Source organism: Daktulosphaira vitifoliae, unplaced genomic scaffold, assembly GCF_025091365.1.
Source record: "Daktulosphaira vitifoliae isolate Bord-2020 unplaced genomic scaffold, ASM2509136v1 Scaffold_1, whole genome shotgun sequence".
Classification (NCBI taxonomy): domain Eukaryota; kingdom Metazoa; phylum Arthropoda; class Insecta; order Hemiptera; family Phylloxeridae; genus Daktulosphaira; species Daktulosphaira vitifoliae.
The window spans coordinates 53,000,762-53,015,791 of NW_026099572.1; positions in this window are offsets into that span (position 1 = coordinate 53,000,762).

The window sequence follows — 15,030 nt, forward strand, 5'->3', positions numbered from 1 at the left end:
AGTACAATAACATTCTGTAAAAAAAAAAATGAAATCCGCAAAATTGTAACATATTTTTCTTTGTGATGTTTGTTTTTAAATATTGTAATAATAAGAAATTGTATTTATTTATGCACGCTTAAATTTTAAAATCTTATGCTGTAAAACAACTACATTATATTGTTTTTGCAAAAAAAAAAAATATATAAGTGCGACTTAAAACAAAAATATGTGTTTACTTAAATTATTATTAAAAAATTTGTCATTGTTTGATCAATATTTTTAAGCAGGTAAACTTGCGATCTGTTAGAGTTAGCCCCTAAATCTGGGACTTCATATCTCTATTCCAGAATTCTGGTTGAACAGGTTGGAGACTTCAGCAGTCTTGTCATTCTAAAGCTGGTTGGGTTTTATGTAGCAGATATAACAGAGAGACGTTTGCGTAGGCCGTGACCAGTCCAAGGTTGCTTTGGCATCACTGGTAAACCGGGAAATCTGGAAGCCCATGCTGTCTGTTAAGCGTGCCAGATTCATGGTGTCGGACTCGGTTGTCCTTGGTTTCAATGCTTAAGGGACACATGGGTGTGGATTCATCCGACACGCGCGCATAACCCTTATTGGGCGTATTTTGATCCCAGCTACGGTTCTCCCTTTTCAATTGTGAATAGGAAGTCATAGTAGTGCTCTGCCGTGCACCCTAAATTACGGCTAAAGAGCAGTTTTGGTGGTGGGCCTCTGCGAACTCATTCTAGGAAAGGTTTCTGCTAAACTGGGTGGGGAAAAACTGTGACGTCACCTGTTATAACCGTCAACAGATCGCGCTGCCCTCTTTCTTGTTGTGATAGGTAAATAGCCTACAGTGGAGACTCCAGAAATGATAAGTAGATCCAAAACTCCCCGTACCTTTGCCTCTGGTGACCGGGGGGCCAATCCGACCTCCCCGGACTTCCCAGACGGCAAGGATCTATGATTCTTATAAGGTATTATTAAAAAATTTGTCATTGTTTGATCAATATTTTTGAAAATATTTCTATAAAAAATTCGCTAAAACTACTAAATATTATTTAAATTCAAAGACAAAGACAACCTTGCTTCAACTTGCTCTTCCTACTTTATATAATAAACCGCATTGTAAAAAATATCCGTACACCATGATACAAATACATACATAATACATACAAATACATGATATTTTTATTACTTAATTAAACCCAACCTATCCTCGCTACATTATCACTTTATGTATTAGAATACTAGTTATTAAAAAATACTTGTCCAAAATTTGTTATTAGACCATTAAACTTTTTGTAAGGAAGCTCTCAAAAATGGTTATTTTGAAAAAATAATATGAAAGTTTTTGTTATTTTTAAAAACAAATAATAAAAATATGATTTTATTGTAGTCCGCGAATGCATAAATTATTTTTAAAAAAAAGTAACTCAAAATATTTAATTCATCTAAAGTTAATACATTTGTCCTTTCACATCGTGTATTATCATGATCAAATAAACAATTTTTATTATTGTAGTGTTATAAAATTCCAATACATGTATGTAAAAATTCGTATTTATTTTTTTAATAGTATATTACAGCCTGCGACTTTAAAATAAATTAGTACAATAATTGTATTTAAATTGTGGAAACTAGAAAAAAGATGTTGGGCTCTGTGAAAATAATAAGACTACTCTTTTTCATAATCAGTTGTTACTGTTTTTGAAAATGTTAAAATGACATTTTAACACTTGATAAATTTTTCTCTTCATAATTCTTAAAAGTATGATAAATATAACAAATACATAAAAAAAATAAAGATAAAATAAACTATATGAGAAGTATAACGTTTTTTAGCTTCCTAGTAGATAAAATTAAAAAATATCTATAGAATTGGTAAATTTTGTTTAAAATTTTTTGATATTTTACTTTGTACGGACAATAATAATAGTAGTTACAATAGTCATTATTATTAACATCATTATTCATTATGAGTAATACAAAAAATAAATACATAAATTATTCAGCTAAAACATTTTTAATAAATATGGAAGAAATAATTTTAAATGATCTAAGAATATAACATTTTAAACCAATTATTTACAAAGCTATTCAAATAAATCAAATGAATATTTTTACAAATATTTCAAACAATATGACGCAAGAAAACTAATTTTTATTTAAAAAATACCTTATTTACATTTTAATAAAAAATACATGAGTAATTGAATATTTGAGTAGTACTTTTGTGAATTCAATTATTCAGAAGTTTCACGTTGTATGGGGGTAATTATAGATTAAATTATACTTTTAATTATAACTTTTCTCATTATAAAAATGATCTTATTGAAAATAACCTAGTCTATTACTCACCATATGAAAAAATAAAAACTGATATTATAGTTTTTTTTTAATTTCTTAATAAAAATAGAAGAACAAATAGTGCTTGTTAAAATTTTATATTAAAATTATATTTTAATTTTCTGTTTATTAATAATAAACTATTTTTTTAAATTATTCAGCATTAAATTTAAATTTTTTTTTAGGGATAAAAACATATCTTATAAAAAAAACATCTGTAGTTTGTGCATGCAATTTATTTATTTTAGAAAAGAAAAGTACACTACCCTTAGCAATTAATGTTTTAATGTTTCTAGTACATTCTATTTTTTATTTGATTTAGACAATGAATCATGGTTACTCCTGTTAAAAATTATAAGATTGAAATATTCTTTTGTAGAAAAAAATCATATTTTTTAAATTTCTAAATTTAACTAATTTATATACTGTATAATAGTTTATCGAATTTTAAATTTCAATATCAACTAGTTGATTAACTAAGAACAATGGTTCCCCGCGACATATTTCCCAGTAAACAATGTATTTTAGTACTTAAAGCATAAGTTTTTTCAATAGTGGCTAATTCACAAGAGCAAAAAATATTTTTTATAAAAATAAAAGTTTTATTAATATGTAACTAAAAATGAAAAGAATGCAACTAATTGTCATAAAATGTTTTTAGACCAACGTTTGGATGTATACTCCAATAACTAGTAATACTAACTAGTAAATTACTCCAACAAAACTAGTGAACAAAATGGATTTTGATGTTTAGTAGTCCTTATTGCGACCCAAGTTGTGTAAAAAACCAATAAGTCCTAAGCACTAACTATTTAATTTTTTATTATCTTTTATTGTTTTAAGATTTTATGTAGGCATTTGTTTTTTATTTATTTCATTTATTCATTTTTTTTTTTTCAACCGTTAGGTTGGTTAATACCAATTGGATTGGTATATCCTGGGGAAATTTAAGTGCAGTACCTTCTGCACTGGGAACATGGTGCTTTTTCGCCACCGTAGAAGCGCACGTATGGTCACCCATCCGTTCACCTACGGCGGTAGGCGCGGCTTAACACTAGAGTTTTGTCAACAACTAGTGTGACCACCGCGCCACACCGCGCCACACCACGCCCCCCATTTATTCATTAAATAAATTCAATTTTATCATCAACAGCCGCATAATTTTATTTTACATACGGGTCAATCCATGCCAAATCATCCAGAAGTGGTTGCACGACCACCTCATATTTCTCTGAAATTTTCAGGGTTTATTCATTATGCTATATTTAGATAAAAACAATTTTTTTTTTTTTTATGATCTTCCCATTTTTATGGCTATTTCAATGTAAAAAAGTTAAAAATTTCTAGATCGTTAAAAAACACACAGATTATTCAATTTCAACTCAATCGAATTAATATTTTAGATTTGACCCTATTATAACTTAAAGTTTACATTAAAAAAAAAAAAAAAAAATTATGTGAAATTCTAAACTTTCATGACTTTCAAAAAATGGCGCTTTTTTTGTGAAAATTGGCGTTTTTGAGCTCACTTAAAACCATTAAGAAGTTATTATTTTATTGTGATTTTTACAAGTGGTATTGTATAGTGTATAATTTATGTTTCAACTAAATTTCAAATATTTGAACACGAAATGAACATGCCCTCACTATATACTTACAAAGGAATAAAATGATTATGAGTCAATAAGTACTTATACTTAGTATTTATCTTAAAGTTGTTTTCGACCGATAAAATTGTTTGTAGGAAATGATCTAACAATAATTCTTAAGATTTTGAAAAAAAAAAAATTATAAGAGACAACTAACAAAAAAATGTCTTTTGATGAAGTCCAATGATAATAACATTTTTATAATACTACATTATCATTTCTTTTTAAGGGACAGGTGACATGAATACATTTTTGTGAAATAATAGATAAATAAAACGTTAAATATTTTAGTTTTTCTTTGCCTTTACATTTTTATCAACTATTTGGGTAATTAGGGTGCGGTTTATATTTAAGCATTTTAGCCAAAAATAAGAATCGAAGCTACCCAAAGTATACTCATAAAAATGCCTCTATCTCTTTAAATGATTTTTAATTACCTGTATGAAATAATGACAATAGACAAGAAGTTTTTAAAATTAAGTTGAATTATTAACAAAGTAATCAAATGAATATGACGGAAGTGATGAGATCAAAAACTACTTATAACTGTCATTAAAATACAACTGCCCGATTTTAGTTCTACGTCAGTAGCTCCGGACTACAGATGAATAGAAATGTCACAACATCATTTCTCTCTGTGCTAATTAATATGTTTAACGAATTAAAAAATAAATACACATCGTGTATAATATAAATGGTGAGACCATAGGAACAAAATTCATTACATTATTGTAAGAACATTTAATGTTCCTTTAAGGGTTAAAAAAACCTTAAGATTCTACAAACCCCAGTTTTTACTCCACTATTCCATTTATTCTATTTTATATTTATTATATATTTTTATGTAGTCTTTAAAAAAATAAAACAAAAATGTATTTTATTATTTTTATTTTCTTTATATTTTTTATATTCATTATAAGATATATATAATTTCTATAATAATAATAATTGTTGACTATCATTCTAATAATTTAACTATAATTTTTATACATACTATTTGATCAGTTGTAAAAAAAGTGACGAAGTTCAGAGATAGAACCATAAACTAATAAATTGCCAAAAATAATATTATTGTGACAAAAAGTAATGGCAAAGTTTGCACTGACTGTATTGATATATTTAGAATAGTCGATATTACTAAAATTATTTAAAAATAATTTAGCGAAAATTTATATGAATACATATTTTTTAATGAAAATAATTGTGGAAAATATCCTCTCAATGTTTTCATGATTAATTGTTTCTACCATCTTAGCAATACTAAATTATGAAAATTATTACACAAAAAATATTATTTATAATATTTATATAATTTTTGAAAAACAGATGACATAATTTATATTGTTCTGGTAGTATACAACCAGATTTAAAGAGTTAAAATAATTATTTAAAAAATAAAACAAATAATATTTTATTATTTCAATCATATAAAATACAATATATATTGAATTTTAATTTTAAAATTCAAATTCTAATATGCAACATATTAGAATGAAAAAAAAGTAAATACTTTGACAAAAACGGAAACGTAATGTTAGAAAATTTTAATAACTACATATAATCATACTTGATTGAAATACACGTATAAGATAAAAATACATGCTTATCCTAATGAATATTCTCAAAAATATTGATTTACTGACACTACCCAGCTTCTCACCTTTTCTAAATATTAAAATGCTAATAACTCAAAAAATTATATTATAAAACTAATATTGACCAGACAAAACTTTATTTAGAGCATTTTCTATTTAATAGTAAAACCCCAACACAATGGGGACGCGGTATAGTTGACATAAGTATATATACTTTTCAAAGTTTGAATTAGCTGTTTAAGATTTAAATCTTTCAACTTATTTTGAGTCCATTCATCCATTATTGTAATTATTTTATAATTTATTGTTAAATTATATTATTATACATGTTAATTATCAAAATTAAACAATTAAGGAAAAAATATATAGATATATAGATCAGCTTAAGTTTTCGTCGACTATCGTTCTCAATGAATCAACGAATGATGAGTCGTTCATATACATCGGCCAATAAGCTCGACGGCACGTCTTTGTCTGGAAAAAGAGGCTATTTTTCCATCGATGAATTCAAGCGCGGTCCAGACAACAAAAGTTTTATAAAGATATATGAATAGATTTTTCCTGTGTACTAACAATTAACTCATTGTGCAATTATTAAACAATCAAAACTTAATAGCGCATTAATTAACATACCATTGTACAAGTTATAACAGTACTTACAAACAATAACAAACGCTAAATAACATTTTTATTTTATATTTGTTGTCCAGTTATCCATAATAATATGGTTGTATTACCTATACTATATAGTTGCTCTAACTAAATACTTGGGTAAAAATAACCATGTATAATAACTAAATTAATTTGGCTGATCCAACCATACGTTACTGGGTAGAATTATTGACAAAGACAGTTGTAAATACTATAATATGGTTCTCCTAACCAAAGTATTTCTAACCATTTACCATACTAAAATCATTTTTTTTCGTGTAGATGATATCTGACATTAATTAAAATGTGTATTATCATGGGAATTTATATAATTTCTATTTTAGGAATGGCGATTTCAAAGATTCAAGTTTCTATTAAATGAATGAATAGTCTAGATTCCCATTGGATCTAGTTTTTGAGATAATTACTAAATAGTAATCAAATGATAATTACACAGTAAAATTGTATAAAAAAAATTTTCTTTTTCCTCGTCTTAATCCGAACTACTTGTGGTCGGTCACCCTTATCCTAAACTTCCACTAGACACGATATCCCACATCATCTACGCTAATTAAAAATTGTCTTAAAAAAATGTATAATTTTTTTTTGTAACTTTCCTAAAATGATTTCATGATATTTAATAAGTGTTGTACAAAATGTGGGACTGTTATATTAAGTTTAACCAATTTTTTTAATTTTTATTGTTGAGTTTGAGTGTTATTTAAAAAANAAAAATATACAAATTGTACAAAATGTGGGACTGTTATATTAAGTTTAACCAATTTTTTTAATTTTTATTGTTGAGTTTGAGTGTTATTTAAAAAAAAAACTAAACTTTTGAGTATAACTCTGTTTTGGTTTAGCTTAAAATTATGAAAATTTAACCAACAAATAGATAGTTTTATAAAGATTTAAACATTTAAACTTTGTGCTTTTGAGTATATACAAATAGAATAAATGGCTATTAATATTAAAAAAATACAGAAAAATCTTGAAAATTTGCGACAATTACTGTTTTTACATATTTTTTTCAGTATTGATTATTTTTGAAGTAATTGAGTAATGTAATACGACCTTGTAAATTTTTTAACTATAAATACGATGATGTATTTATATTTTACATATAACAATTGTATAATTAATTATTTATACATTATTTATATTTACGATTATAAAGAAAGATTTATTAGCGATGTGCTGAATGCGCTTTGATTTATACTTTATACATATCAACTTACCAAGAATATAGAAATAACTATTTATCGACAGCTAGTTTTAAAGGCAATTCAAGAGAGCATAAAAATACTCTCCTGAATCGCCTTCGTAAGTCACTTCTTAAAAAAGAAGTGACTTACTTTCATTCTTTTAGCTTTGATGCGAAGCTGAGAAGATATTAATTTTAATATGATGTGCTTTTTATTCATGTCAGTCACAACTTTTTCTCAGTTCTCAACAGAGCTTTTTTTTAAAACTATATGTCAAAAAATCACAAAATGTATCTAATTAAAGGCATAACCCTTAAAAATTGAAAAAATTTCCGTCACTCTCAGTAATTGGGGGTAATCCCCTTCAAAAATTACGATATTAAATTCGATGAATTTTACCATTTTTTAAACTTTTTCTCTTAAAACTGTTTAAATTTTTTGATAATTGAATGAATCAAAATAATTTTTTTAAATATTTTAAGTAATTTTCTTTTATTAAGTTTTTTTTTTTGGTGGGCATCCATCTACTATATCATCTACATCTACATATATACTTAATACATTAAAATGCTGTACAATGCACTCAATGAGTATTTGTCCTTTTAGACCCAGCAAAAATTTTCGTATGAAAGTTATAGTGTAAGCGACACATTATGTCAACGACGTGGTGTTAGGCCGTTAATTATATTTGAAATATAATACCCCACATAATATCAAGACATAAAATTTAAATATATTTTTGTAATAGTGAATATTTTATGACAATCTTAATGAAGGTGCGTCGGGGCATTTTCTAAAACAAAACAGACTTTCTATAAGATATATAAGAAAGTGGTTCGGATAGAATGTTGTTCATTTGTCACGAAGTTGACTTTAGCGTAGTATCAAAACGGATGGCTATCGATAAGCAATGATAATCAGTCATACTGTAATTGATATTACTTATTGCACAGTATTTATGAATAAATTTCATTCATAAAAATTGAGCGATAACTGATAAAGGTGGTGCGAGTAGCATTGTTCTGAATACTACAAAACGCCGGGATTCGTATAAGATTATTTCAAAATTTTGATGAAAAAAATATAATTGTTTTTTCGTATTAATGATAAATTATAAAAATATGCTTAGAACGTAGACTAAAAGGCAATAATTATTAAAAAAAAAAAATTCCAACGAAATAATAATTAATTCGAATTTTATAAGTGTTATAATTTTATAAATTAGATCTGAGACACTTATATATAATAATCAAACAGATATAATGTTAAAACTCGCCTTAGTAGTGCTACATGTTTATATGAGTAATAATAATTATTTTAATCATAAACACATTTTTTAATTGACTAACTGTACAATAATATAATTTTAAAAAATAATGACGTTATTATTGTGCAATTCTGTTGACTTAAATAAATATAATTTATTGATTTAGTTGTAGTTATTCCTAATAACAAAATGAAGATATTTTAAAAATGTAATATAAATTACAGTAAAAACTAATCGTTGAAAATAGCTACTTCTGAAGTATTACGCTACCATTATGTATAAAAAAAACTTTTTAAAAATTTAGGAACTTCATATTTCTACAGAGTAGGGTAGGATTATACTTTGTCTTACCCTCTTGAAAATGTTAATTTTATTATTGCTATACAATGAAAATTAAAATTTTGTCACATAAAACTAATAAAAAATAAAAACATGAATCCTGAAAACAAAATGTAAAAATTATATTAAATTTGGTTTTTGATCAACCTAATATCTGTAAAACTGAATATATGCTCTGAAGCTGTATAAACGACAATATTATCCTTATTGAGTTCTGAGTTATTGAGTAATTTTTAAGAACATATGGCCGGCAAATATTTATTATCACTACTTTAGTTACTTTTACAATTTTTTTTGTAAATTTTACCTATAATATATTAATAATTATGATAGTAGCAAAGTATTTTTACTACTGAAAAACTATACAAATCTTTTCAAAAATCTGAGGGCGCTAAAGTGCGTCTTTAGAAATTTTTAATAGGCGCAAAATATTTTTTTAATATTTTATTTTATTTAAAAATAAATCATTTTAATCAAAAAAATTTTATAATACACACGATTATAAAAATTAACCAAGCAAAAATTCAAGAAAGGGTTAACTGCCCCTTTGCTACTTCTGCAGACGCCCATGTTGATGCTTTTAAAAACGCCTTTTTTTATAAAAATATAGTTTCCTCCTGATAAAAGGTAGCGTCACTACGAGTAAACTACTTTCAACCACTTATAAAAATTATTATTTATTTATGTAATGAATATACCAAGTTATTACGGCATAAAATTAATACAATTATAAAATGATCATAAATTATCATTCTGTAAATGATATTTGATTAATGGAATTTTCAAGTGAAGATCTAAAAGGATATGAATCATATGACTTTTGTCCTAAACCGAATCGTGTCTGTTTTGGTAATCGCTTTTGGCTAAAGTTATTAATAAATATTTTTTGGCGGATAAAATAAAATGTATGCATAGATGTATAGTTATATATCTTAATAAAATAAAACATTTTATTATCATTTCTACGTTTAAAGTTGTTGATTTATAACTAAAGAGCAAAAGTACACTTTTGAGTTCAATTATAAGTGTACATCACCTGTTCATGTGATATATTAGACAAATAACAAAAGAAAAAATCCTCTATACAACAATACATGTATTTCATTGTTATAATTAAAAATAATATCTCTTAATAAATTTTTAGGAAAATTTTCATTCAGTTGTATATCAATAGAAGGATTATGACAGAGTTGTACCCAACCACCTGGGAATTATTTCTAAATATTAAATAATATTATAAATATATAATATGTACAAAATATTATAAAATACAAAAATTAATCAGCAATTAACAATTAAAAAAGTAATACAAATAATGCATTAAAGATATATATACAATTTATAATTATGTACAGTATTATGTACAGTAAATATCACTCAAAATTAAAAACAATTTCATTTTTTGTATTTTTCTCAGTCTTCCTTGAAAATATATTCTACATAAGCCACAGCTTTTATTCAAAACTTTAGATTATTATAAAAAATGTACTTATCAATATTGAAATATTGCTGTTAAATTATAGTACACTGAAAAAAAAAACATTAGTAATATCAAAAAAATGATTGATAATATACTGCAGACAATAATTTTTTGTTGGTAAAATAAACAAATATTTTGTTCCAGTAACAATAATATGAATAATTAACAATATTTAAACAGTTGATCGTTTTCACAAACAGCTTTTTTTAAATTTATTATAACAGCCATTTAATGTAGAATTGAATGACCGATTTTTAAACAAAACGGTTATACAGTTTAAAATTACATTTTTTACGTCATCTTAAAAAAATATTCTTCAAATGGTGATGATAATAAATTTAAAACAAAATAATAATACAACAATAAAAATCAATATTTGTATTAAACTGACGATATATATTTCTAATATTTTAATAGACATATTGATTTATTAATTTTATATTTTTTTTCTACAAAAATAGACATAGATTTGGAAGGCTATAATATTGAAATTAACGATTTAAAGAAATTATTCTGAAATAAAATTATTTATAATTATTATAATGAAAAGCAATTTAAAAATCTTTGTAAATTTTGGTCAAAAGACTCATAGATTATCGGTCAATTATGAAATATTTAGAAGAAAAAACCATGATAATTATTCAAATATTAAGTATATAATTGTGTCAATAAGGTGAAAATGGATTGTATAAGTCAATTATGTTATAAAAATGTTTTTTAATAATTTCATTAAAAAAAACAATATTACAGTGTGGACGTGGAATAGTTGGGACAAGTATAGATGATATCTGAAAGTGATTAAAATCACTATTATAAGATACTTCGTCGATGCAAATTTGTAGATAGTGTTTAAAAAATTGATGGATTAATTAAAAAACAAAATGAAATCTTATTTCCTTATATACATCATTATTACAAGTATTATGATGTATAAGTATAATATATGAACAAATATTTATTATAGCAATTAAATATAGTATGAAATTGATATTTAATAATTTAGTATTGTAATTCTTACGGAGAAATTATAAAAAATTATTTAGTATATATTAAATCTATGACAAACATGTATAAAAGTTTAAGGGCTTGATGCAATACTTCTCAAAAAAAATTATTTGTTTCTTATAAATAAATTTATTAGTCTACAAGGAATTTATATCAGAGACCAAAATATACTTTTCTAAACCCATTTTTGCGCCTATTTCAAATCTGCAATTAAAGTTTCTCATATGGACTATATAATAACAACATCCTTCTAATTAATATAACAAGTATTTATTTTTGATAATTATGTTACGTATGAATAATCTATAAATATATTTTAATTAAAAAAAATACGTAACAAGCAGAATATATAATATGCAGTATATCAATATAAATAATTATTTAAACACCACGAGTGCATAGAAATACTTAGTAAGACTTCTATTTAAACAAATTTATTAAAATAAAACATTTTTAACGAAATTTTGAGTTTTCCTCATAAATTTATTGTTAATAACAATTAAATAAACTAATGATCACATATCAAAAAAAAAAAAAATTTTATTCCTGATAAAATTTTCTATGTAATATATAATATGTAATGATATAAATTCTAAACTTGCTCGTTGATTTAAAATTGTGTGTAAAAGTTCAACAATTTTAAGTTATAAACTTTCATAAAAATCAACTTTAAAGGAACAAAAAAATAAGTTAAATATATCATTTTAAATTGAAAATTTGCACGTATTATTTTTAACATATTAAAAATGAATAATAATCTCAAAAAATGGGTGATTGAAAAATTACAATTTTTAACTTGAAATCAGTGTAAAAATTTGGTTAAGTATATATTGATCTATAACTATTAAAATACATTTTATTCTACTGATATAATTTTACTGTGTACTTTAGTATAAAAACGAATTTTATACTCCTATTAATCTGGAGATTTTTAATTAAAAAAAGGTATTTTTGAAGCGGCCATTTTTTACAATAGCCTAATTTTGAGATATTTGTCTGAATTTCTAAAATTACACCAATATGAGCTAAAAATGACAATTAAAGATAAAAATTCAAAGCAGATTTTCTTAACTTTAAAAAGGCAAAATAATCAAAATAAGTATAAATTTATATTTAATGTAAGTGTGATTCATGTAAATTTTATAAAAATTGGTGGACTAATTACTAGAGCAAACCTTTATTTTGAAATAAACAAAATAAAAATAAAATTTGAACACAAAAATAGCATGTTTTTTTTATTGATGGCAATCATTTACACGTAGAAGATAAGTCGTCGGCAAAATTTTTTTTTTTTAACTTACAGAACGTAACATAAGCTTTAATTTACACATATATTTAAAAAATGCAGTATTTCCGAAAAAAAAATTAAGTTAAAAAAGTTGTACTTTTTATATGTATTTTTCAAATTTTGAACGTCCCCGTATAAGAGGAAATTATCCGATTTAAAAAATAAGTATGTCGGATGATAGAGATATGTATAAACGAATACAATATATGTATATTTCTTAACGAAAATTCGTGTAGATTTTCAAAAAAATTATATCAAATGAAAGGGAAATACCTAATGTTTCTATACAAAAAAAAAATTATTTTGGTACGTTAATTTTTAAAAAGTTATGGTAGATTTAAGAGGAAAGAATATCAAAATTTACCGATTTTAAAAATTATAATGTTTTGGGAAATTTCCTCCATTTACAGGAAACGAGGAAAATTATTTCAATTATTAAGAGCAATGTCTTCAACTAGATACAATTTGTGATATATTGACGTATCGTTGAAGAAATCAGTTCGGTAAAAGCTGAAAAAAAGTCGACACAAAAAAAAATGGTAAAATTAATACCTTCTCAGCTTCGCATCAAAGCTAGAAATCGTTTTTTATCGATTTCAGATTTTATGAATATCCCAATATTATCTTATAAGAATTTTATTACTAAAATAAAATTTGTTCTTTTTTCATTATTTCATTTATATATATATATATATCTAAATTTTAATTTTTAATTTAATTTAAGTTATTCTACTAAAAATATTTGATATTGATAATTTTTTTTTATTTATTGTAATAAGTAAAAGAAAATTGTAATTAATCTATTAACAATATTTTATTATGTTAGCAATATTTCTTAATAGTATAATAAAAATAATATGTAATATTAAGAGTAAAATTTATAAATTACCGGATTTTTTTTATATGATCACTAAAATCTACCAAAAAATAGTTTAACCCGCTTTTTAGCTTAGTAACAATCAAGGAGACCGAGTTTCACACATTAAATTTTTGCCCCCCTACTATGTAAAAAGTAGTTCCGGCGCCCCTGTGTGTATATTAAAAATATTATACTAATGTATGGGAATTTTCGGATCATTTCTTACAGTTAAGAGAAATAATGGTAACAAAGATTATGAACTCATATTTAATAATGTCTATTATCTTTTTTTACTAGCTTTAAATTATTTTTAAACAATTTATTTACAGTAATAAATATAATCTAATAAAAATCAAAACTTTATTACTGATTAGTGTAATATTTATCAAAAATTAAAATATACAATTATTTTTATTTTTTCAGTATATTAAAAGTAAAGATTAATTTTTAAAAATAAAGCCAAAATAAATGTAATAATTAAAAATTATATATATTTTAATTAGTATAAATATTTAACATTTTAAAATTATAGTAAACAAATATATTAAAAAACCGAGGACAGTGAAGTCACAGTAGAATGGGGACGTGGCATAGTTGATATAAGTATAGATGATCTCTGCCAGCGATAAAAATCATATTCTAAAAATGGTTCGTTGCAAATCTGTAGATAGTGTTAGAAGGTAATATTTAATTATTCCAATAGCAACATGAACCTTTATTTTCTTATTTATGTCCTAACTACAAGTTTTATGATTTATAAGTGTAATACATGAATAAATATTTATTATGGTAATTAAATTCAGTATGAAATTGATTTAAAATAAATTAGTATTATAATTTTTACAGAGAAATTATAAGAAGTTGTTGTATACAGAGTGATTCTTTTAATATTAGTCACTCAATTATTCTTAAAATAATAATTATATTAAGAAAATTCTTTTTGGTAGTTTTTATTTTATATATTTCTTTATTTATTAATTATTAATTTTTTTAATTCATGTCTTACACCTTATGAAGCATGAATAAATTAAAAAATTAAATATATGAAACTAAAAAGTAGAAAAAAATGATTTTCTAAACATAATTATTATTTTAGAAGAAATCAAGTGGAAAGAGTGGCTATTAAAAGAATCATCCTATGTAATTACCTCAATTTGTCATAAGCCTTCAGTAGATAGTACATTTGTTTTTTTTTTTGAAAAGGGCTGCCACCTTCATTCTAATATACATATTAATTTTACATTAATATATGTATTACCTGAAAATTTTCAATAGCTCTACTTTTTATACATGTATGTATGTTGTTGTTTGTATGTTTTAAGTTTTGAACCCCTCTATATAAAATAAAATGGTCCAATTAA